Here is a 27,996-nt window from a genome sequence, read left to right on the forward strand (position 1 = left end):
GAAAACCTTTTTAAAATTCTCAACAGAGAATTTGTGACTCAATGCGTTTATGCCAGCACGAAATCAGCAAATCATTTCAAGATATGGAAAGCATTTCAACTGTGTATGGACTTTGACATTACGTCAAGTGAATAAAAGCTATTTATGAATATTAAATGGTAAATTTACTTTAATTCTTAAATAAACTGACACTCAATAATAAGTAGATAGCTATAAAAAAAAGTGTGTGGGATAGAAGTGAAAGCTTGGTAAGGGGAGCCTTTATAAGCACTCAACAATGATTGATGACTGATGTACATTTGGCTTAGAAAATGGTTATCGCTGTCGGTTATCGAATAAAGTGGCTAGAAACAGAACGATGAGTAGGTCGACAATGGCTAAAAAATACTCTTAAAGTGACTAGAAGACTCGCTAGAAAAGCCGCTAAAGAAACAAGAATAAATAAGGGTAGAAAACTCACTACAAATGATTGAAAGCCCAGCTAAAAATTGGTAGAAAATGGATGCAAAACTGTAATAAATAGATAGCAAATGGATAAGAAATGCATTAATGGCTAGAAGAGCTGCTCAAAAATCAACTAAAAATTGATAGAAACACCGCTATAAAAACAGCTAGAAAACTCACTATAAATGTTTGGAAGCCCAGCTAAAAATTGGTTGAAAATTGATACAAAACTGTTATACTTGTAAATAGATAGAAAATGAATAAGAAATCCATTACTCGCTAGAAGAGCCGCTCAACAATCAACTAAAAATTGATAGAAACATCGCTATAAAAACAGCTAGAAAACTCACTATAAATGTTTGGAAGCCCAGCTAAAAATTGGTAGAAAATTGATACAAAACTGTTATAAATAGATAGAAAATGGATAGGAAATTCACTAATAGCTAGAAGAGCCGCTCGAAAATCGACTAAAAACTGATAGAAAAACAGCTAAAAATAGTAATAAAACCCGCAAAAAAAAAAAATTGATAGAAAACCCGCCGTCACCGATTGTTGCCGATCCATTTCTCAAAAGCCTCACAAATAAACAAAATTGTATTATTATTAAACTAATATCCTTCAGACAGCTTAATCTAGTTATACTTATATGTCAGTCAGCCTGCAATTGTTGTATTAAAGTATGTTTCGGAATTATTTAAAAATCGAATCACTATTGGTTCGTATATAATTAATGGAAACGGCCAATTTATAAATCTTGAAGTATTTTTTGATAATATCAATATAATCGCATTTCATGGCTGGTTTTTATTTGACGCTTTTAGAAATTGTAATGATATGCCAAATGTTTCAGTTCCTCACTCTTTCTATGGCGTATGTCAACATTAATTTTGTTGGCAATATTTTGACAGATTTTTGTGCAAACACTTAGGCAGTCGCCGTCATAAACGCTCTTACAGCTGCAGGAGCGATTCGACCTTGCTTTGAGCTTAGCAAGCCACGTCATTGGTGGGTGGTGGGCTGGTGGGTTGGTGGGGGGGGGGGGGAAGGAGGGGTTCGCATAAATTTCAGATGAGTCAGTCAACAAACGACATTCATTTTGATTTTATTTATTTATTTTTTTTTTGTTTCGCAGACTCATCTGCTGTTTCAAAACTTTGAAAATTGCTGCACAAACACTTCAACAACCTGTCATTTAAATACGATATGTATTTCATATATTTTAAAGTGTTCAGACACATATAGTTTTGATGCATTCCTGCATGGGATGATTGTTTTTTATTTATTATTTTTTTTTTTTGACTGACAAAAATTAACAACTTTATATAAGTAGTAATAGTAAAAGAATATACAGCATTGTTTTGAATGATCTATTTAAAAATGCAATGTTTATTTGCCCTGAATGTAGAAACTCGGATAGTTTTAGAATAATTTTTTAACACATTGTTCCCAGGATTGTTGAAAGTTGCAAGAAAAAAAATGTATGAAAAAATGTTACGAGCAAGTCGGATATGCTAGGATATAATAATGATTGAAAGAATGTAAAATATTAAAAGTATCCTGTTTTCCATAAAAGACATACCTTCGTATATAGGGTTTGAAAAACATATAATTTCCAGCAAAACACACCAACGGCATAAAACGTAGTTCTGCAAATTAAAAAATATCAAAATTTGGTTGCGATTAATAATTTTCAACAAGAGAATGCTACAATCAAGCAAGCCGAACAGTCAAATACCCTGCAGCCAAACAGCCGCAGATGCAAAAAGAAGAAGAAGAATAAGAACAAAGCCGCTTTATGGGCGTAGTGCTCTTTCGTTAATAACCTTTTCGTAGAATCTACAAATTTGAATGAAATTTTAATAAAAAGTAGATTATAGCTTCGTGACGTAAGCAAAGTTTGATTTTATGTGTCTTTAGAAAATGAGGAAATTCTGTAGCGAAACAAAAAATTGATTAGCAAGAAAAAATTTTAATGCTTTTTTGTTTCTATAGAGAAGTGAAAGAAGTGTTTTAACATTAAAATGTCTTTTAATTTCATATTGTCAAATTTTCTGTTGAAAATACTCTATTTTTGAGTTAATACCTATAATGACTAAACTATTGTTGCTTTCGCTATGAGTATAGAAATTTACATTTGTTTCTGTCGTATAGGTTGGATAAAAAAAATGTACAGAGAATAAAGAAAATTATAGCCAGAGTCCATTAATCCAATGCTGACGTTATAAAAATGACTTCTTAGTGGAGCAAGATAGCAGAAATTTTGCTTTATAGACAGACAGTTAACGAAAAAACTGAGAAATATGAAATTATGGTTTGTTTAGAAAACCTTTGAAACAATTTGAATTTTTGTATTGCAGATTTTCATCGGAAATACTCAAATGTCGCTAATTTTTTGACTAGATTATTAAATTGCTTTGGATAAAAAATTGACGGTAAATAAAACAGATTATTATTTAGAGACTTATGGAGCTCATAAAGCAATTGCTGACATAATAAAAGTGACCTTTTAATGGAGTAGGGCAGCAGAAGAGTGTTTTGAGTGCTGACGAAAAAAAAGCGAGAAAAAAAGGTGGAAAACTTTGAGGGAAATACTTGTATTCTGTGCGCCTTACGGCAGGCTATAATTGTTTTAGCTAACAGATCCTTGACATTCGCCTCTGCCGCTTTATACGGTGAATGGACAAACGGGCGGATGGACGGACATTTGGACGGAAGCACTAACAAGCCCCACTCAGTGGGCTGCAGGACTTAGCGCAACCACTTGGCAGGCTCACTGGCTCGCTGGCTGGCTGGCTGGCTGGCTGGCTGGCTGGCTGGCTGGCTGGTTGCCTGCCTATTACAATCTCGTAGATATATTCGTATATATATACATATCTATAGAGAGAGAGAGAGAGAGATACATATATAAATGGGAGTGAGAATGCGGATGAGGCCGGTGTTGGAGCTGGAGTCGAGTTGGGCGTTTGGTTTGCGCCCTCAAGCATATTTATTATCATGTCGAAGTGTTATCCTTGTTGTTATCCTCGTTGTTGTTGTTGCTGCTGTTGCTGTTGCTGTTCGGAGTTGTTGCAACTGTTGTTACTCTTCATGTTAACATGTGTTCAAATCGTTAAGGCGAGAACTTTGTGCAAAATTATTTGCTACAAAACACTCGACGTGTTTGCGCCTGACTGCTTTTGTCCGGACTCAGACACAAACCTACACACACACACACACACACGCACACGCACACACATGCATACATACATATGTACATAAGCCGCTTGTGAGTGTGAGAGCTGTCCCTGTGTGTGTGTGTGTGTGTGTGTGTGCGTGTACCGCTGCCGATGCGAATTCGTTTGGCAAACAACACAACACAAACAACAGCTCATTGAGTTTTAGAAAAGTTGTTAACATGAACATTTGATGTCACAATGTCGCACACCACTATCCACGGCCTTTGCTCTTTGGCGCCCACTTAAGGCGTGCCAGCTCCTGCTCCTGCTCCTTCCCATAGAGAGGTAAGGCCGTTGCATGACACGCTCAATGCCAGCCAGAGGCATTACATTTATACACATCTATGTGTGTGTGGGCATTAGAGGGCTGCACGAGTGACCTTTTTAATGGTCAATAGAACTCATTCTTGTCCTTTTAAAATAAAGCAATCAATGCAGCTTGTAAAACAATTTGAATATGTTTTATAGATTCGAATAAATTAAGGCTTCTATTTGATTCAAAATTATTTGATTAATGCAGCTCTTGGCACACAGTGTAGCGAAACGATTTAAATATAACTTATTAAATGCAGCTTATGAATTAAATTAAAATAATTGTCATGATTCAAAATAATTGATCAAATAAAGCACTCGTGCCTTGCATTAGCGGAGCTCGAAAACTAAAGTTATTAATTGTTGCTCTAAGAAATGCTTAAAAATAAATTGAATGAATGCTTTTTAAAGGACCAAACCAATATATAAATATCTTAACTTAATATAGATATCTGGTAGTTCAAATTTTAAAATTTTTATTTTTTCTTTCTTTCCACCAAATAGAATAAATGAAGCACTTGGGCCTTGAGTGGAGGAACTTATTGTTTCTCTAGAAAATGCTTCGAAATAAATTGAATGAATGCAGCTTATAGGACCAAACCAATAAAGAAATATATAAATATTTGAACTTAAACAGGATATCTGTAAGTTGAGCTTTAAAAAATTTTGTTTTTTTCTTTTTTGCCCAAATCTTAAATGAATTAAAATTTTAAAATGTTTATGCCATCGCATACGGCACTCAATATTTTGGTAAAACAGCGACTCTTATGTCGAATGATACTATAATTTAAAAAATGAATTTACAATTCCTGGGAACTTTGTAATGACCCGGTCATTGTGTCTTTTGCTTTTTGTGACTTAAAATTGGAGAATTGAAGTTTCTCGTTTCAATAAGTTTTTCTGCCACACAAGAAGAATGCAGAACTTAACCGGTTTAGAACCCTCGACCCGTGCAGGACCCTCATACAGAAGCCTTTAGGTATGTGAGTATAGTAGAGTTGCTGCAATACGCTTAAAGGTATAAGCAAACAAACATATGTATTTTTTAAATAGAGTAACGACACATGCCGATCCCGCCACTTCGCTTGCCATGCGAGTGCACGAATACACAAGCAGTGGAACCGACCGACACTATAGCAGCGGGTTGTTGCTAAAGTGGCCAGCCCGGTCGAGGCCGAGGCCGATGGTTCCAGGGCAAATGTTGGGCAAAAAAGGAGCATTGTATTGTGGGACAACAGTGCCGGCGAGGACAGCAAAACAAAAAACTTTTACACTTAACAGACGAAATTGTCTACAAATTTAGTTAATTTATGTTATTTAGTTAGTTAGTTATTGCTGTTGTTGTTTCCTGAAATGTGAGTGTCGCTTTCAGAACGGAAGCGTATGTCCCGGTACCGGAATATATATTGGTTATTTGCCTCTTCCCTGATGATATCACTTACCGAAATTTGAATTTAAGGGTACAATTTTTAATTATGTAAATAAAATGAATCTAGCTTAATATTTTTAGTTTTTCGAAATATCTATACATATATTTACATCTATTGCCATAAAGAAGGAGAATTGAACCAATCCCGACAAGTAAAAGGGTATACTAGGATGTGTATACTGTAAATGTCAGATTGAAGTCAAGGTCGAGGGAGGTGTGGCAGACCCCAACCATGTCCGGAAAGTTCCTAACAAATTATACTTTTTATTTAAAAAAAAAACTTGCTTAAGAGTATTGTTTAGAAGAAGAAGTCAAAGCAGGTTCTAGTATAAGCATTTCTTTCCATAAATCGGGCATCAGATAGGGTTGGCGAAGTTAATCTTGAGTACCAGTGGAGTCACGAGTCGACGTGTAGCTATCCTTAATGGATCATCAACAGCTTCGTGGGAGTGGGATTTTGTTGCCCACAGGCTAAGATCGGAACGCTCCTGTGTCTACAACGAAGAGCCAATGAAGAAACCGTTGATCCCAAACTCTTCGATTATCAACGAGTACAGATAGATCTCCTCTAGTGACTTGATCTTGCACTTGCTCAGCTTTATGGAGTGAAAGACAAAACCCAAATTCATTTTAAATATTATAATATCCTGAAAAATTATCAAAAAGAAAAAATAGGTGTGAAAATAAAAATTGAATATACATCGACAAATAACTATTAAAATAACTTATGAGACGAAACGGATCCAAATAATAATAGTAGTTCATGAAACTAAATCAGGTGATGTTGCAAAAATGATCGAAATACCAGGGTTTTCATTTTTTATATCGAAAAGCAAAAATTGTGACAAATATTTAAAGAAATATCATGTAAATTTTATTGATAATTGTGTTGAATAACAATTGTCGATAAGCGAGCAACCAACACTGGAAAAAAGGATAAAAATAAAACTCAAAGTATTATCATTATTTTATAAGTTCTATTTTTTTGCTCAAAAATAATGATTATTAGTTAGGTTGTAAAGTCAAACTTAAAATTAATCATTACATTTTAAGAGAATGAATAAAAATAAAAATTTAGAAATCATGGTTGAAATGCATATATAATCCTTAAAAAAGGATATCTGTAAATTCCTCGCTTTCTCAAAGTTACTATAAGGGTGTAGGAATGGGTGATAAGAGGAACACCCCTAATCACTAACAATAATTAAGCAGTGATCGAATAGTAAAATAGTGATAAGTAATTAATAATCGATAGTAACCGATAGCAGGGAAGTAAGAGGTCAATTGATATTGTTTCTTACAGTTTACAGTTTCTTAATTAAATTAGAAAATAGAATTAAAACACGATGCGGTCTGACACACTGGTTCTTAGCTTAAGCTTCGATATTAAGGGGTTTTTGTTCCCCAAATTGTTGTTCCCAAATACCGGGCCAAAACATTAAACAATGCACATGCACTATTATGTCCTCAGAGTCAATCCACTGCCCCTTCCTTGGGGGATCCCAGACCCGTTTCGGGGTACGCCCACCATTGACTGTCTGCAACTTTATGCACTTTGCCACTCAACGTCCTCGCACTGCCTGTCTGTTGTTTCCTGTTCCCCCCCACACATCCGCCGTAACCCCACCTGCACCCTCTCCCCTGCCCCCGGATGCTTCGTCTTGTAATTTTTTGCGTTATTGCTTTTTATGCTGCTATCTGCTTAAACGTGTTTCAAATACAAAATGCTTTGTGCCGCGCACCAACCCACACCCCACACCCCCTGCCATCACCAACCTGCCAAAATATGAGTTGCTTTGGCACTGCCAGGGGCCAACTCCTGCCGCGCACGCACGCTTCAGTCAGTCTTCAGCTATGTATATACGAGTACGGGTATATGCGAATTTGCCTTCGTATCTTTTGGTGAATACGAATGAATATTTTCGCCGCTTGTTTTATTAGCTGTCATATAAATACACACGTTTAAGTTGCAGCCACAGCTGCACAATCATCTCTCCCGATGTGTGTGTGCGAATATATGTAAGTGTATATGAATACAGTCATGAGAAACACAATAGGGACACTTGAAGAGAAAAAGCTCAAACACAAACACTGCTCCATCTGCAATAAACAACCTTTATCGGCTAACTAGTTTCTTGTGTGGCTTCCAGGTTTTACGTATTTTTGGAAAGTAACTGCAATTAAAAGGTCTCTAGACGAACTGTATGTATCTATCAGAAGAAGACATGAAAGACCTCTATGTGTATGACTGTATGAACAGCCATAACTATTCAACTATAACAGCTAGGGGCATCAAACTACTTGTAGTTATAAACTTGCCTTATTTAAAGTTTATTATAAAGCTTAAAAAGATATCTTAAGCAAATTGTGTATTTACGACTATTTTATTGTGCCCTACTCTATTATAAAGTTTTCCGAGTTAGACTGGTACTCGTTTTCCATTGGTTTTCGGTTTATTTCCATAATGTAGAACCATAATTTTATTGTAAATTATGAGCTTTAATTCGAATTTACCTAAACCGTTCATTAACTTTGTATTTTTCTGAAATATCGCAATGTGGTCTTATAATTGTGCACATGACTGTATGCATACCTGGCCAGACTTTTTGACTATGTGGGTGTGGTTGCATTGCTCTAGTCCCATGTTTTTTGAATATGATCCGATCACTATGCAGCAACTGCTCGTAGTTTGCATTTCGATTTACGTTTTGGCGGAGCTACATATTTATAGATATATGTATGTACATATGAGTATTATTATATTTAAAGACATATGTGTATTTAACTATTTATTTCCACCAGCTTTGCAATGGCATCAATGCTTCTAAGTTGTTCTCAAAAGAAGTCATCCTTCCATTCATATTGTAGCTACTATGATATACTTGTATTCGTAATACACCGAAAAAAAAAAAAAACAGAAAGCTGCAAGTACTAAGATTGATGTTTTGTCCTATTGTTCCTATAGCGGCCGGTTTTAATGAAACTTTAGGTTATAGCGAGGCAAAAACTCATAAATGCCTAATTTTCTCTAGATGCCTTTATTAACGAATAAGTTATCATACTAATAGTAATTTTTTCCTTTGATCGGTCTTTTGTCAGCTATATAAAATAATGGGGCTATACATATAGAACATGCTAGATTACCATTTGCGATAAGTGGAAGTCACTCCATGGGGACGCCTGTTCGACTGTATGAACTTCGATAACTTTATAACTATAATATCTGGAGGCAAGAAACTTGGCATGCAGACTTATTTTATCACTATTTATCACTCAGATCAAGTAGATCACAAACAATATATAGCCTTTACATTTTATATGGATGCCGTAAGAACGATAGGTACAAAGAAAACTGTAAGTAGGAGATAATTTTTTCCCTATCAAGACATTGTCCCAGAGCTTGTTATCTTGAAGTTACATCGCAATGGGATCACTATTCACAAGACAATTGAAGAACTGCAACAGGAGAACAGGACATCAGTGTGCCCAGATGCTAACAATATTCAGAAGAGAACTTAAGAACTGGAGAAATGGGCAATGGGAGAACAGGATATCAGGCTTACAATATTCAGAAGACAACTGAAGTACTGAAGAGCTGTATAACTGGAGCAATGGGCAATTGGAGAACAGGACGTAAGTGTGCCCAGAGGCTAACAATATTCGGTGACAACTAAGGAACCAAACAACTGAAGAAATGGGCAATTGGAGAACAGGGCATCAGAGAGGCTAACAATATTCAGAAGACAACTGAACAACTGTAGATTTGGAGAACTGGAGAATTGAAGAAATGGGCAATTGGAGAACAGGATAATCAGACAAACGGAGAGACACACACACACACACACACACATGAAATAACCGACTGATGGACACTTTAGCGCTCGGCATGTCGCCAACTAACCGCGCACCATTTGTCTGTTTCACTTTGCTGGTTTTCGCGACTGATTGAATTTTTATCCCTTTACACACAAAAACCCATGAAATATGCACACTAACTCATGCGTATTTTATAATAATAAAAAGCGTGCGCAACAGCAGAAATGCGAAACATAAAAAGCACCATCGACAACGACATCCACATCCACATCCACATCGACATCGACACCGACACCGGAACTTATCGTTCGACGGCGGCGGCGGCGCCAAGCCGCAACCACATAGAGATGGAGATGCGCTCAATCCCATACCTGCATCCATTCCGATTGGCAGCCATAGTCGCCAGCGCTCCAAAAACGCCATGCACACCGCAAATGAGAAGACAAAAGATGCAACAATGACTGTCTGAGTGCCAAAGTGCCAGACACGACAGACACGGCAGTGAGAGACTGACGGACGGACGGACGGGCACACGGAAAGACAACCCACTGGAAACCGGCAGGTGGCATGAGTACGCCTCTACTTTCTGTCCCACCTCTTGCCATGGCACACAAAATCCCTTGCCGAACACGCGTGCTCCATGGTCACGATATTCACCTGCGGTTACCCACACTTGTTAACACTTTTTTTGACATCTGACAAATCTGATGCATTGGGTGGCCGGCTTAGCTTCGAAGCTTAGCTGACGAGCGCATTTGATTTTCGTGGGTATCGGCACAGTTGGGCGCATCTCAACGCATCGCATCGCATCGGTCCCTAGCTACACTCAAAAAAAATTTTATTTTCTACATGTTAGTATGGTACAAAGATTGGGTCCTATGGCAGCTTTATAGTTCACCGATTTTGATGAAACTTTAGAATATCATGAGACACTATAAACAACTTATAACTACTATGTTTATTAAAAACGTATCCACAAGCAAATAAATTATAATACCAAGAGTGATTTTTGCACCGATCGGTCCGATGACATATATATAAAATAATGAGGCTACCTATAGATCAGGTAAGTCTACATAACAAGTTTGGTGTGCCTACCTGTAACGGTTTAATAGTAGTCGGTGTTCATACAGTCGAACAGATGGACAAACAGCCAGACATTTATTTATTTATTTAATTGACAAATAACTGTCAATGTTAAACATAAAGAAAAGAAATAACAAACTAGATATACATTCAAATATTGAAAAAAAACATAAAAAATAAAAATTTAAATTAAATAGAATTAAAAAACGATTTAAAGAGATTCAGACCGGAACAGGAAATTAAGTAAGCAAGATTTAATCGAACTAACCGAACTCTCCTGGCCAAAGAGATGACTCAAATTATTGTAGTTGCTACACAGAACCCGAAACGGACTGTGCAAAGCATAGTTGCTGGTACAGCGATTTAGGCTTATGGGAACAAAAAATCTTGAAGGTCCTTGTGGTACCGTAAAGTTAATTTGGCTAACAAGCAGCGAAGACTCGATGTCGCCGGTAATTAATTTATGTATAAAAACAACACCTAATAAAATCCTAATAAAATAAGTGATGGAAGACCTAACAATTGTAGCCTGTGAAAATATGATGGTAGAGGGTCAGTTCTACTCCATCCAAGACCACGTAAGGCAAACAAAAGAAATTGCTTTTGAACCGATTCAATGCGATTTTTATGTATTTCATATTGTTACAACAATATTCTAAGGTAGGCCCCACCAAAGCCGTATACAAAATTAGTGTTGTGTGGGGGTCTTCAAATTCCTTTGCCCAACGTTTAATAAAGCCTAGAGGTCCCTTCGCTTTTTTAACAATGGTGGAGATGTGATCATTAAAACAAGGTTTAGCATCAAACAGTACACCCAGGTCGTTAACAGTGAAAATTCGTTCTACAGGAGAGTTATTTAAATAATATGAAACGAAATGAGGCTTGCATCGGTGGAACGTCATTAGCTTGCATTTAACAAAATTTAAGTTCAACAGATTCCGCGAACACCACAATTGGAAGGCATTGAGATCAAGCTGCAAATTATCATGAAACTGAACATCGTTATATGAGAGGGAAAGTTTTACGTCGTCGGCATACATTTGAATGGGAATCCAAAGGAAACACCTTTATTGTTTGAATTCAAAATTTGAACTGTTTTATTATTGAAAATATTGCTTATTTTATACACAATTGTTACTTAAGATCTACACTTATTTTCTATATTCTACATCTACTCTCTGTTTCTGCAGTTCCCTTTGATTTACATTGGTTTTATAATTCCTTCTGTCTGTCTTGGGTTTCAGCGATCCTTTTTCCTTGCACTCACTTGTGCGTGTACTGACTTTTATGACCTGCTTATAAGTATATGCGCAAGTGACATATTTATAGATTTGTGTCTGGTTTCAAAAAGGAAACTACATTCTCTTAACAACTTAAATTTTACATTTTCACATAAAAACAATACCTTGGTATTGTGCATGTTTAGTACACGAGAGTAAGTTAAGGATGATGGCAGATCATTTATAAGAAGAGTAAACAGTAGAGGACCTAAATGACTACCCTGTGGGACCCCCGAAGTTACTATAATAGCTTTTGACAGTACGCCGTTACATGTCTATATTGATTCAACTCTCCATGCAGATCATATATGTTTAGTTTTTTTAGCATACCCTTTCATAAGCCTGGTATAGGGTATAAAAAGAATACTTTTTTTATGAAAAAACTTGTACAGCCTTTTGTGGCGATACCAAGCATTCTTTTTCTGAGTGTATGTCTGAAGTTCCCGTATCATGCACTTCAAATGCACCACGTGAGTGCTTCCCGCTTAAGCCCGACCCACATAGGAACGAGTAGTGTGTGCGTGTGTGTGAACAGCTCAGTTGAGAGCGCGGGGCAGGCTTAGTTGGCAGTTGGCAGCCCGTATAGGATGCTTGACAGATGGCGGAGAATTGCCGATTGCCTTAGCGAGAAGAAGAAGAGCGATAACACTCTGTCTTAGCTTCCTGCTGGTCATACATATTTATGCGTAACAACTGACTTGTAGTCAGCATTTGTTGCGGTACTTTCGACTTGAAAGAAAAAAGATTTTATAAGAAATGTTAAATGGATAAAAGGCAAACAAAAATCCTTAAACTTATGGCTATAATGCAAGCAACTCTGACATACTCATACTCGTAAGGAAGAAGATTAAATAAAGAAAATTGTACAAAATGTGTTTAATTTTAATTCCGACTTTGAAATGGAAACACTATAGCTTAAAAATAAGCTTCAGATAATTCTTTTTAAGGATATTTAATCCTTGATATGGAAATGGTTGCCATTATTATGATTTTGAATAATCAGAGGGCTCCCAGCTTGGCTGATCGTCCGCACGGGTCGCTCGACACCTCGAAACCGTAACCAACAAGGTGCGGAACTAGGTATTGTAGGGCCATTATCAGACAGCACCCTCTCCCAGGGTTATGAGTCTGCCAGCCTAGGCGCACTAGAGAGTCCACTTTAAAAGATATTTGTGGAGAACTAAGGATTAATATATATTTAACTTTAACTAAAGGTGTAAAATGAAGAGACATATTCAGAAGCTCGAATGCAATCAGGGCTTTAAACTATATATGATTTATAATATGCATGCAAGAAATATATATTTAAATAGGGACAGCAAATAATGATTATTTTGTTTTTTTTTTTTTAAGCTAAAAAATCATTTACTTATAGTAACTTTGAGAAAGCGATGAGCTTACAGATGTCCTTTTTTAAGGATTATCTATGCATTTTCACCATGATTTATAAATTTTAATTTTTATTCATTCTCTCAAAATGTAATGATTAATCAATAATCATTATTTTGAGCAAAAAAATAAAATTTATAAAATAATGATTATTCTTTGAGTTTTATTTTTTTGATCACAAATAAAACTCAAGCTGTAGTTTTGTCTATTCCATAAGGATTAAGGACAAAATTTGTATATATATCCTTAATCAGTGAGCCAACGCGAACATTTTTAATCAATTAATGTTTTAAATTCACGGAAAAATAAATTTTTTTAAAGTTTTAGTTTTATTTCATTAAATATTCATCAAATATTAATTTTAACCATTAATTGTTTAATTTTACAAAAGTATATTAAGCATGAATTTATCCAGAAGTTCTCATTCTCAGAGAGTGTGAATTCACTGTCCGTGTATTTTCCACACAAAAACTCGTTAAAAACGCTAGTCAATACTTTTTATGAAATTTTGAATTTCAACACACATTTTAAAGACAAAAAGAAGAACAAAACACTTCAACAATATAAATATATAAAAATAAAATATAATGCCATTGTCAATTTCAAAGTAAAAATCAAATTATAAGAATAATTTTATCAATAATATAAACGAAATCGGAAGATTTTAGTCGCGGCTCACTTGATTCGATGTCAAGACACCCAACACTTCAACAATATAGAATAGTAAATAACTTTTTTTTAAAATTAAAAATAAAATATAATGCCATTGTCAATTTCAAAGTAAAAATCAAATTATAAGAATCATTTTATGAATAATATAAACGAAATCGGAAGATTTTAGTCGCGGCTCACTTGATTCGATGTCAAGACACCCAACACTTCAACAATATAGAATAGTAAATAACTTTTTTTTAAAATTAAAAATAAAATATAATGCCATTGTCGGTTCGAAAAAAAGTTCAAAGTAAAAATCAAATTATATGAATAATATAAACGAAATCGGAAGATTTTAGTGGAGGCTCATTATAGATTTGCTTGAATTAGTTGAGAATTATAAGAATTGTTATTATAAATATGCGGCAAACAATGTCTGCAGTGTCAGATTTAAAAATACAGAGTCGTTTTGTTTATGTTTTTGATTTTTATTTCTTCCACGTGTCAGAGGCACTAATAGACATTACTGTCTAGTTCTTTTTGAGGTTTTCTTATTTTTTAAGTTGAAATTATAGCATAATACTATTCTAAACTTTATTGTGTTTTCATATAAAAAATCGTATGTACTTGTATATCAGCATCGACAGAACAATTTGTTGATTTATTAAATAAAAATGCAGGGCGATCACAATTATGGACTATATCCTTCACATGCGATCTATTATAATTGGTAATGTTTTTCAACAAAGTGCTTCAAATAACTGTTCTCCTATTTGTGCTGGGAGGGGGTTGCTTGTGGACGGGGATAAACATACATATGTACATATATGTATGTGGGAAGACCCTCCAATACCCGTCCTTGACTTGAGCGCACATATTCTACATTCAGAGCGTGCTGCACTTTAATTAAATTTCTTAATTATGTTGGATTAATACGCACATACAGGCAGCCAGAACGACAGGCAGACAGATGGAGGGACGGACGGACAGACAGACAGATGGACGGACAGGCAGGCAGCAGACAGACAGGCAGGCTGGCAGCGAATACTTACACTTGCAAACGCACACACAACTAAAATTTCATAGTTCTATTCTTCTTTTCTTTTAATCAACATACGCAGCCAGGCTCTGCCACCGACTCTGACTCAGGGCAGGACCAGCGTTAGGATCCGGGAATCCGCTTCTTCTTCTTCTTTTTCTTCTTCTTGTTCTTCTTTGCCAAGTAATTGAGAAAAGTCAGCGCAAGTGTTGGTAGCGTTGTGGCAGGGAGGGGGAGGAGACCAGAGGAAGGTGGCGGCATTGCTGCAAATGAGTCGGTTCGCTGCCTGTATGTGTGTGTGTGTGAGAATGTGTGTGTGTGTGTTGGTTGAGTGCATATATAGTTACTTAGTTAGTTTTACATTTACCTTTGGCAGCAACAGCGGACACAACGGGTGGGACAGAAACAAGGACCGGCATTCAACACCCGGCAGTATAGCATAGTGGGCCGGCGGAACTTCATTTTGACACATATTTTCCAAATAAATTTCGTGAATTAAGGCATACAATTTTATATGAAATAATCAAAATCTTTAAAAGTAAAGCAAAAATACAAATTTTGTTTACATTTCCGATTTAAATCAAGCCGCTGAGAGATTTTTCGAAATGCATTTCGTTATGAAAGGACTTGGAATTTGGTTGTAAATTAATCAACAAAGTGCATTTTTTTTTTTTCATTTTTAACAAATAACTAATTCAGATCTGTTCTCATTTCCGAATTCAATAAGAATGTTAAGAGATTTCACCTAAATTAATATCACTATCATATTCAATTCGGTTTTAGTTCGCAATTTCGGTCAAAATGTTGTCAAAATTCACTCCAATTTTTTTATTTATTTATTTATATACAGCTTGAAGGTAATTTAAATTACAGATGAATTTTGGTAGCCTAAGCCTTAAGTTTAACTTAAAAATAATATGATTTTTATTCATGAATTTATTTTAATGAAGCCATTTTAAGAAGTGGTTGGTTGAATTAAGGATTTGTAATAGAGCTACATTTTTATGAATTAGATTTGATGCTTTTAGACGGACCAGAAAGAGAAGTGGATGGGTCGAGGTTTGGGGGATATATCTCTGCCGATAACATACAGAATTAAATGCTTAATTTAGGTAACTGAAAAATATTAAAACAAAATAAAATTAAAATATAGAATAAAAAATTGTTAAATATTAAATAAATATATATTAAGATTACAAACAATAAGCATAGAACCTAGTGACATAAACCAAGCTCGATTCTAGAAACAACTCTGAAGAAAAAGTCTGTGATTATGAAGTCTCGGGTTTTGGGTTTGTCATAACAATAAATCAAACTTTCTAAGTTAAATCTGCCTGGTTGCTGCCATAAAGTTGCTCAATATAAATTGTTGAAAAAATCAATTTATTTTGAGATTTGCAAACAGAAACAGGGAGTTTTTCTCAACAGTTTTGCTTCCATTATTTCAATGATCTTCATCTGGAATACACTCAGCTTTTTCATAAACAGATCTTGCGAATATATTTATTTAAGAGCCAAGCGGTGTATCGTTACTCAGCAAAAGAGTTGCAACAAATAAAAACAGTCAAATAAATAAAATATATATTAAAATCTGAAAAAATGCACTTTAATTTAACGTTTTCTGTTTTATTTCTTTGATGTACAGAAACCACTAAAAAATCAGAGATTTCTTCGCACTACTTGTAAATTCAAGAATTAAAAATAGAAAATTCTACGAAATGTTCTCCAAATGCTAGTTGAACAGAAATACATTTTTTTAATCTGTAAACAACTGACGTCATATTTATAAATATTTTTGCTAACTCGCAAATGATTGTTAATCACAGAAATATGCCTCCATCGGCCCCACTGTGGCATATCATGGTGTGTAGGCTGGCGGATGGCGACTGCCTGCTGGCAGCTGGATTCCGCTCCTGGCGTGCTTCTTCACCCATCCATCCATCCATCCGCACAATCAACATGCGGCTTCTGCCGGTGTTGCTGCTGATCTGTTGAAGCTGATTCTTTGAAGGCGCGCCCACTTGTTCCTTGCAACCAACCAACCAACCAAGCAACTGGCTGAGGTGCTAGACTGCTGACGGCAGGAACGGCACGGCGCATTAGTTGGAGCACGTGACTGAAATTTCAAGCGATGTGTGCGGTATGTGGTGCGGGTGCTGGTGCTGGTGCAGAGGCAGCAGTGGCAGCCGTGGCCGCAGTGGCAGCCGTGGCCGCAGTGGCAGCAGTGGCGCTGAGGAGCTGCAGCTTCTCACTAAAAATTAAAACACATGTAAAGAAATAATTAAGACATTAGCCCGTCCGCCCACTCGTCCGAGCGCAATAAGACGACGTCGTATGGCAACTGTTCCTTCATCTCTGTGGCTATGCGCCCGCATCTCTCTACCCAGTTCCTCTTTCTCTTCCTCTTTCGCTGCCTCTTTCTTCCATTTAATGCACTGGCACGTGAACAAAGCACGATAAGGGCAAACTGTCAGTGGAATAGGCCACTAAATGTGGCAAAAGCAGCAACAACCAACCAACCAACCAAGTATCCACATTACTTGCGTCGAACTTAACGTTTATAATCACAGCTAAATCCACCAAAAGCTTCCACAGATCCACTCATTTTAAACAGTCGCAGCTCTGCTGCTCAAAGTCTATCGCAATTGTGCTCAATGAATGTTTGCAATTAAGCAAACTAATCAGCGGACATTTAAGCAATCGCTTTAAGCTTACTCGTATATATAAATATAGAGGGTCTTCAAAAATCAGAATAACGAACTTTTATCATAAAACATCGAATAAAGTGTTGCTCAATCACGCATGTTGTCATCTTTAAGGCATTAAACAATTAACCAACTTTTTTTTAACTTAGCAGGCATTAAGTCAATGGCCCTTAATATACTTGTTTATTAAAATTAGATGTTATCAATTAACTGCTTAAAAAGTTAACTAAAAGCAGTTGTTTCTTAATAATCAAGCAGTTAGCTTGTTGAGAACTAAGCTAAGCAGCAGCCATTTAATCAAACGATCTAAATATATTCGTAAATATAGTCAATGATTGTCTACGCAATTGCTTAAATAGTAAACTTTTCTCATAAAATCTGAAGTAAAAAGACTTTCTTTATGTGTAATGCTTTCATCTTTAAGCAGTTGGGCAGTGAATCAAATTTTCGTGAAGATCCCAAGTCGTTTTGCTGCTTAGAACGTAAACTTTAATCATAAATAAAGACGAGTTGTTGTTGAAAACGATAAATATATACACGTACAGTGGAAACTCTCTTAATAGATAACCCTCTTCGGCGGACACTTTTTCCAGAACATTCTCTAGGTATTTATGTAAGAGAGTTTTCAATAAGTAGTTTAAAATAAGTGCACAAATCATAAGTTCAATCAATCAAGTTCAAATAGTTTTAATTACAATTACATTATTATTTTAAAAAGTTCCTAATAACAAAACTGTTGTTTCTAAGTTGTTTTTCTTTTTAAATTTTCTACAAAATCGTTAAAAAATAGTTAAACTTTTTGTTGAAATGGGTAATTGGGTGAATAATATATACTCTTGTAAATATATATATATATATATATATATATATATATATATATAATATTTTTTTTGTCAGCTCGATTGCTGCGCCTTTCGGGTATGCAACACTTTTTTCATGAGACCAATATATGTACATATCTATCGTCTGCTGGCAGAGCTTTGGATTCCGACTTGTATGATCAACGGGAAATAAACCAAGGGTTGCTATCGAGGAATTTTGGCAATTGTCTGGATAAACGTCATAAGATTTCGTCAGGTAAAATAAATATTGGCATATAGTATAGCCGCTGTCGTTCGAGGCGATTAAGCTAATAATTTATTGATTTTGAAAAATTTGATTTCAATAAAAATAACATTAGCACCAACATTAACATCAACATGAAAATGAACACTAGCTTGAAAATTAAAATCTATTTAAAATGTATATATTAACATCAACAACAGAGTCAACATTATGTAACATAATTGTGGTGTAAACGCTGTTTAACAAGCCTAGATCAACTCGTGCTTTTAATCAGTAACTTACACAAATTATAAGAATTATTTACATATACAAACCATTATAAGGCTGAATTGATTGAGCTAATTGTGTCTACACATCCTCAACTACTTCATCATCAATTATTTGGCACTCTACTATATAAATCGCACCACCATTTAAATAAAATAGCGCATTCAGTTGCTTTTGAGACTCCGGCTCCTCTTCCTCTGAATTCGTTTCAGTTGAATCCTGTTCGCTAGGTTGTAGTATTGGTATTGATGGACGTTCTGGTAGAAATAAATCATAATCTTCTTCAATGGTAACGTTGTTGGACCACAAGTTGCTCAACCAGAGAAAGAACCAACGTGTAGCAGAAAATATGAACATAAAAGTCAATCGCTCCCAACTGGGCGCTAACAGATCCACAAGAATCACTCGTAACGATTCATAAATACGACTTAAAAGCTTTTGGAAAATACTCAAGCTAATCAGTTTTATCAGCGCTTTGAGTTCCATTAGCTGCGTTTGCAAATCATCCTTAGCTTCAATCTCATAAATATTGGACTCACAAGCTTCGCCCTCTTCGACCTGTGGTCTGTAATCAAGTTTAAAGAATTTGTGTCTTCTTCTTTCGGAGACCCTGAATGATTTACAGATTGCATACCAGTCATGTTTGATCAACTTTCTGGTGACCTACCATAGATGAGTGGCCTCTTGAAACAATTCTTCTAGTTCTCTCGCCGTTAACTTAATCTTCGAAGGTGATCCAGTGGTAGCTGTTTTGAAAACCTGCATGAAACCATCGATCATATGAAACATTAACTGCGACAAGCAGAACACAAAATCCATTTTTCGGCACTTGCTTTTAATTTTTTGTTTCTGTAATTTTTAAATAATACATTTATTTATGTACTCTAGGAAATCACAAACTAATTTGGCAACTAATGAAATGTCTATACAACAATTGTATATATTCAATGATGTCTTTAAAGCGCGCTACATATTATGTGACAGAAAGAGATGATAATTGATAGTTTTGGTGGGAATGTTTGGGTCTGACGTTTTGAAAAGCCAATGAAGTTCGAAAGCGTGGACTGACAGATTATTTAGCTCAAAGCAGTGACATTATTCATCAGTTGTTCAAACTATAAGAATAAAATGGCTTGTGGGCATTGCAGCCCGAAGACTGGCCATCCTCTCTCTAAGTTTCTGCCCATCATCTTCGGTACTTTTTGTCATAGCTAGCTGATGCTAATTGATTTCGTCATTTTACACACCGGCTTTTTGGAATTATATAATAAAAGAATATAGGTTTTGCATTCAAGTTTGGTGATTAAAGTCCTTATTCCTTCCCAGATTCATGCGTTCATACAGATGGACGAATTAATTGGTCAGATGATCAGACAGATATTGCTATACATACGAGTACGCATTAAGCTATTAGTTTCTTTTTTGGGTACACTCTTCAAATATGTCCGCTCAAGATCTATAATGGTGGGGGTCGCAAATTACTGAGGAATAAAGAACATATAAGAAGAGCACCGCTACGACGAAATGTGTGAGCAGCGTGCGAGCAGGTGATTACAATATTTTTCTGGGAATAAGCTTGCTGTACAAAGGCAAATTGGAATGCGGAATGGACTTCAAATGGTGGGTTCAGGTTAGGTCGACTAAAATTCCTAAACTTTAATTTGAAATGATCAAATGCTAATTGGCTCCCTTTGTTCAATCTACGAGTAGATAATAGTTTTTCATGAAAACTATAGTTGTGTAATGCTATTTACCGAATGACCTAGTAAGCAAGTCGTATGCTGTGGCAAAGGGTTAGGGCTAGTCACTATTTTTATTGTGCCCTCGACCCATTGTTGTTATATGCTTGTGGTTTTCTTTTTTGATTTGCACATTTGGCAGATGTTTCTCTGTAGCCTGAGGACTCGTTTCGGTACTTTTCAAATAGTACTCGGCTGGACTAGACTCTGTCTGTTCATTGCTGGCATTTCGTTGGGTTTCGTGCCTCATTACGTTACTTACAAACATACAGATATATGTATAGTTCGGCAGCATTTTGGTGTTGGAACCGCACACATATACAGTGTGTCAAGAAAGTGTTTTAACTTGTTATCTTTGCTTCCCAACAACAAAGTGCTTTAATTTAGATAAACTGTTTGTTTATTGACTGTCTCTATAATAATATTTTAAGATTTGTTAACACCAACATCTTTTTCGCACTCCACAGTCAACGATCTGGCATCTGGAGAAGAGCCGGACAGCCAACTCGGCAGTAATCTATAGAAGTGATGGACAGACGACTTAAGCCAAGTCCATATAGTTGAAATATAGCTTTATTTTCAGCTTAACTATAAAATTTAAAAAATGTTTTGTTAACCTTTTTTAAAGTGATTATGAAAATAAAGCTCCTACTACTATTAATACTACTTCTTCTACTACTACTACTATAGTACTACTACTATTACCACTACTACTACTACTACTACTACTACTACTACTACTACTACTACTACTACTACTACTACTACTACTACTACTACTACTACTACTACTACTACTACTACTACTACTACTACTACTACTACTACTACTACTACTACTACTACTACTACGACTACTACTACTACTATACTACTACTACTACTACTACTACTACTACTACTACTACTACTACTACTACTACTACTACTACTACTACTACTACTTCTACTTCTACTACTATTACTACTGATACTACTAAAAATTGACTGGAAGTATTGTACAAAATATGACTTTTAGAATTTTTGAGTGAATAACGTTTCGTAGCAGCTACTATACTTTGTCGACTGAACCGATTTCTAAATATCATAGTTACGCATGTCTTTCAACGTCTAGGCATTGTTTTTGCTTGGTTCTTTGGTCGTATTTTATTTTGTGGCCCTGATAAGTTGGATTTCACGTTTAATATTATATTGGAAACTATTGAAATATTACTGCTTATTTATTTTGTTCGCTTACTCCTACTGCTTTTTGTTGGTATACAATCCGAAAACAGCCTGATAATCTTTATACTCATTCATTTTTGTCTACATGGTCTCACAATGTTTAGATGTTAGAGTGATAAAGAAAACATTTCTGACATTTCTGGGACACATTCCTCTTAGTCTATATAAAAACTTTAGCAATCTAGTTGTTATATTCCATTATTAAGCATAACGCAAGTGATTTGTAGTCGTCAATTGATTTGCTAAGTATTTCAAAATTGTGTTTTCATCCAAGCGTTGATTAGAGACCACTTTTGATATTCCCGGCAACTCTAAAATTGCAGGAGACTTCCCAATCTTGTCTTTGTGGCCATATCAAGGTGATTTCGTCGATTTATTCTATTATAATGTTCCTATTTTGTGATTTATGTTGACTTCTGAAATCAAATCAATATATAAATCGAATACCATTCTAATTGCGTCCTTTAAGCAATACCGTATAATTGTGGCAGAAAGCGAGAGAAGTGCATTTTTGCTCCATGTAAGAACACTTCTTTAACATACTGTGTATGGCACGAGTATAGTATGGTATGTATTGTCGTCGTTAAATGATGTTTTTGTTGGACAGAACTGGCATCAGCTGCAGTTAGAGTTGAGGCTGGAGCTGGACACTGGACGCAGCTTCGACTGTGAACTCGGCTCTAATGATTTGGCACAGGCTGAATGAAGGGTGCTGGGAAGGGGGAGGGGCGGATGGGTTGGTTGTTTGGTTGGTTGTAGCATGCAACCGTATTCCATGCTCTGTGCCGTACAGTTGTAGTTTCTGCTTGTTTTATTTACGGTACTTACGCGCACTCGTACAGGAGTGGAGATAAGGTTCGTGCTTAAAACGTTTTTGCATTTCATTGATGGGTGAGAGAGGCGGCAGAAGAAAGCCGCCATATATATTGTATACACATATATGCATATACATATATATATATATTTATATATATATATATATATAAGTATATATATAGAGGGAGAGAAAGACAAGCGTCAGAGTTTCTGGTGTCGTCGCTGGCTCATGAGTGTAAGCGATGTTGAACAATTAAATTTAATTGCATTCCCAATTTGTATAATTATGCCGCTCTAAATAAATACATTTTTAATTTGCGCCAAGATGATGACGACAACGACAACGACAACGTCGGCGAAGATGATGACTTGAAGGCTGCTGAAGATGACGAAGACAATGATAATGGCTGGCAATGCAACAGAATCCAAACAGGCTGTGTAGCTAGCTGCCTTTAGGCTGTTTTCGCTCCTTTGTCGATGCTGAGCTGTGAACTCCCCCCCCCCATTTCCCCATTTCCCCATTTCGACGCACAAACAAACAAAAGCACAAAGCGTGTTTATTAAGCGATTATGTTGCTAAAATGTTGTCGTCGTCATCTTCAACATCTTTGCGCTAATATCTGACTATGCTTGGAGTGCGACAGCTGTTCATTCCACCGCAGACCGTCCACCACCTTCCACACTTGCCAGTTTAGTTAGTTGGGGGCTGCGTTTCTTGAGTGGCATGTCCATTTGAATGTGGCATAATCAAAATTGATGGCATTGACAGTTGAAGTGCTGCCTAAAATCGTTAGATTATCTGCGTCCCCGTCAATCTACAACGATCATCATCCGCATCAGCTGCCAATTATGATAATCAGACAATCACTGTACTCTCTCTCTGTCTCTCTCTCTCTTCCATACGAGTATGTGTGCTTTATTCTGCCACAGATTTCCATAACAAAGCAGAAAAAAAGAGCAGCTATGAGCAGCATGCTGCTATATTGATTAATCATCCAATGAGTTTATATTGCCTTGATTAGGTGTTGATTATGTGTGTGGCAAAGTTTCACGAGCCTTCAAGCTAAGCAGTTGTCAGTCAGTCAGTCAGTCAGTCAGCCAGTCAGCCAGGCAGTCAGTGAGTTGGTCCTTTCCCCTATTTTGAGGCAACTGCTTGCTAATAGAGTCATGGAAACGCACACAGGCACATATTTTTCGTAGCTTGTAGCCCAACAAAGGCAACGGCAAAGCGCAATCCCTTTTCTTCTTGAGTCTGTCCCTGTTTCAAAGGACGGAGGCTGAAGCGAGAAAGATTTTTGCAATTTATTTAAGTCACGTGCCATTTTCCAGCCCAGCCCCGTTCATTCCTGTCTTCCTACCCGCCTTCCTTCCTTCCTTCCACACAACACAACACCAACTACAAGTATATGCCAGGCACCTCTACCCCTTCGCACTTATCATGCTCTTTTACTTTATAGAGGGAGAAGAGGGGCTGAGGGTACTTTTTAGCTGCGGCACACCTGTTTTCTTGAGCACTTGTCGCACTTCTTGTTATTGTTGTTGTTGTAGTTGTCGTTGCTGTTGTAGTTGGGACTTGATTTGAGCTCAAAGTGACTTGTCTTGACTGACTAACTGACTGCCTTCTTGCCTGCCTGCCTGCCTGCCTTGACTAAGACTGACACAGAGGAGCAGAGATGGGACGGGATTCGGGGGGGAGGGTGGTTGGAGAAGTGGGGTGGATTGGAGTGGAGTAGAGTCGAGCCCAGGCAGGTCGAGTCAGGGCGAAGTTATGCTAGCCGGCAAATGTAACATAAATTATATGAAGCAAAAGCAAAAGTTGACGCCAAACTGGGAAGGCGACTGTAACGCCAGGGGTGGGGCAGGGGGATGAGGTGTCAAGAGGTGGTGGCAACGATGCCAGCCTTTGTCAGCATCTTGCCCTGCGTGCTCATCATCATGAGATAACTTACTTACTTAGTTGGCAGCACTTAATTAGTGTGCGCGAAATTTGAGCACGTGAATTTTCACATGTTCACAATCCGAGGGGTTGCCTGGTGGGGGATGAAGGGCATGCTGCTGTCTGTCAATCGAAGCTGTACAGTGGACAGGAAGATCACAACTAAAAGGACCAAAAAATGTAATCATGCCCATCTTTGAATCAGTAACGATGGTCACACTGGCAAACAATTTGCACGACAGCTCTTATTGTACAGTGGACAGGAAGATCACAAATAAAAGGATAAAATGTAAATTGTAAAATGGAATCGGTAACGATGTTCACACTGGCAAATAATTGGCACCAACATTTTAATTGAAGGGGAATGCTGTCAGTCAGTTGGTAGGAAGAGGAAGACCACAAACTAAAAGAGCAAAATATTATAAAAATATTATCAGGCAAATAATCTGCACACAAACGACTCCCGCTGCTGTCAGATAGTCAGTCAAAATAGTAAGGTTAGCAGAATAGTATAGATTACAACGAAAAAGTCAAACTGTCTTACCAATACTGCATATAGTGTCGTTTATTAATATTCGAATTGGAATCGTTGGAATGAAAAGAAAGTAGAGTAATAGCCCCACCAGTAATGTTAAATTCTAACACATCGATTACAGATAAGTTCCAAAAGAACTTCTGTCCTTCAGTAACCCCTTCGATTACTGTAATCTGCATCTGATCGAGGCGCTATTTAACAAGTCAACAAATTTGCCTGCAAATTGTTTGCTAAAAATCTACAAAGTGATGGTTCGAACTAATCTGGGATTCGTAAGCAGCGACAGTTTCTCGATATTTTACTCTGGAATGTGCTGTCCAAAGAATTCTAGCCAGTTCATTCTCTAAAAGAGTGCTAGTTACTTTCTTTTAGCGCGGGAAGAAAGCCCTAACTGTGAGCTCTCTCTCTCTCTCCCTCATTCATAATAAATAAGAGTTGTAATCAGTTTTTACCCCACTTAAGGGCTGAAATTCTGAGAACCGACGAAGAAACATACATCAAAGTAATTGCAAACAAAAATACATTTCTAAATTGTGGGAAGCTTTAAAATTTAAACTGTGTTGCATTTTCGCACCACTGTGCAGGGCATTCAAATCGAGTCGAATTTGCGTTTTTGTACAGCGCTCTTTGAATTATTTTGATTAAGTTTAATTGATGTAATTACAACACGAAATTAGATTGGATTGGATTTTCAAATGAAAGGGACAGTGGCAATCTCATTTAAATGTATGCATCGTTATAAAAATGATTCGGAGTACTCGATGGAATGTTAATCAAAATATTACCGATCCCAGACAAAGGACATTGTGTTGAGGCGTTTCGCTTTCGATTGGGCTTAGAATTCTCACTCATGCTCTATCTTCTCTACCTCTTCCCAATCAATTTAGAGTAGCTGTCGTTGTTGTTCTCGTTGTCGATTCGCTGACAACGTTAATGGCTCCTGCATATCCTGTTGCCACACTTCACAAAATTACAGGCCAGAACGATCGGCGTCAACAATTTGGCGAGCTTGCAAATAATTGTTGAAGGTAAATAATCTGTGATTTAAGATTTAAAACAAGTTAATGGGTAGAAGTTTCTTATTATTCTTCTCTTGACTGAAGCATTAAGGAGTAGGATGTTAAGCTCGTGGCACCCAGACTCTTGAATACACTTTGCAGTTCCAAAGATTTTTATGGCAGCTGTATGAGACATTGCGTTGGTTTTTACGAAATTATCTACTTCAGATATCTTGATTAGCTGAAAATTTATTTAGGTGAGAGCTATTTAATAAACTGAGGCTATATAGATATGGTTCGATATAAACTTACTCTGCGTATTGATAAGACAAGTCTACAGTGTAATGTTTTTTTTCATTTTATCTATCGGGCGGATTTTATAATACTTATATTTTATCGCTGTAGGGATAATTAATGATACAAATAATCTTTGATCGATGAAAAATGGCTAAGCTTACACATTTTTTGTTGAAGATGAAAACTTTGCTTATCCTGTTAACCCGATTTACCGTTTAAATAAATCTAGCCTTACTCTTTGTGTGAAAGGGGCACAAATATTTTAAATTTTATTTTATTTGATCAAAAAATGCTCTGTTGATACAAATTACAATATTTATAATGTTATATATTAATATGTTATATGTATATGTTATATATTAAACTAAAATTTCAACTTGGAATCTTAAAAAACCGAAAAGAATGATTAGCACTCTATAGATTATTGGATAAAAAATTACGATTCTTCTTATAATTTTTCTCTTGCTAGTTTTTGAAAATGTGAATTCTATATTCTTTTCGCTGAGTGCATTTATATTGCTATGCCCGTGTCCATGGTTGTGACAATGCCTATATAGCTGCTCCCTTTAGTGTTTCAGTCTGGCTGTCTCTCTGTCTGTCAGTCTGTTTGCGTGTCTGTCTGTCTCTCTGTCTGTCTGTATGTCTCTTCTCTGTATTTCTGTGTGTCTGCAGGTATGGCAGTTGTGAAGGGGTTAGACGCGTGCGTGTTTCGCTCGCATATTTTGCATAATTTAAGCAATTTGTGCATCTGCAACATTCACAGGACACTGTTGGTGCTGCTGACAGACGCTGCTGCTGCTGCTGCTGCTGCTTCTGCCAACGATGAAGGTGCGAAAGTGCAAGGCACACCCACATTATTGCATTTGATGGACACTATTGCCACTGGTGGCGATGCCCACGACTGGGCACTGGACTGTGGACAGCGGACAGTGGACAGATAATGAAGCTGCAACATTTTAACCAGCCAAATGCAGATACCGACATAGATATACAAGTATGTATGTACGAGTGTGTATGTATGTATGTATGTATGTATGTATGTATGTATGTATGGGAACGTGTTAACGCACGGCACTCTCTGTAGCGGATGTTGATTGCCGACTGACCGAGCGACGCATCGTTTCGTGAGACGAGTCTGACTGACATGGCCGTCATACTGATTCATGAACTGACAGGCCACCGGCTGTTGGTCAAGCCTCCAGCAACGCCAACGCTAACGGCAATGCCAACAACAACAACACTAACAACAACAACACTAACAACAACAACACTAACAACAACACCAACCTGAACCTGAGTCCGATCCAAAAGTCCCACCTCTAGCCGCCGGCTGTGTGTGTGGCTCATATTTCGTTGTCCCCAGCGGTGGCCAGTCTGTGGATGGATGCTGTTTTTGCCGTTGCCATGACAGTGGATTTTCACAGAGACTTAAGTGCTGCATGTGTGTGTGTCTCTTTGTGTGTGTGTGTGTGTGTGTGTATGTGTGTGATGTATGCAGCCGGCTCTCTCTGCTGACGCTTCAAATTCAAACGCAAACACTGTTGCATACTTTTTGCTGCACTCGACGCGCTCCGCTCCCCCTCCGCTCCCTCACCACCTCCCCACTTATTCAGTTACGAGTAGCGGTCCGGAGCAGAGCGAGACCAAGGAGAAGGGAGGGGCGCACGAGAGCGGCTCTTGCAACGGACACATATTTCCTGATAAATTATTGCATTGTTGATTTATTTTTGGCTTTTCGCTGTCTGCGGCT

This window comes from Scaptodrosophila lebanonensis, unplaced genomic scaffold (genome assembly GCF_003285725.1).
Source record: "Scaptodrosophila lebanonensis strain 11010-0011.00,11010-0021.00 unplaced genomic scaffold, SlebRS2 tig00000092-arrow-pilon, whole genome shotgun sequence".
NCBI lineage: Eukaryota > Metazoa > Arthropoda > Insecta > Diptera > Drosophilidae > Scaptodrosophila > Scaptodrosophila lebanonensis.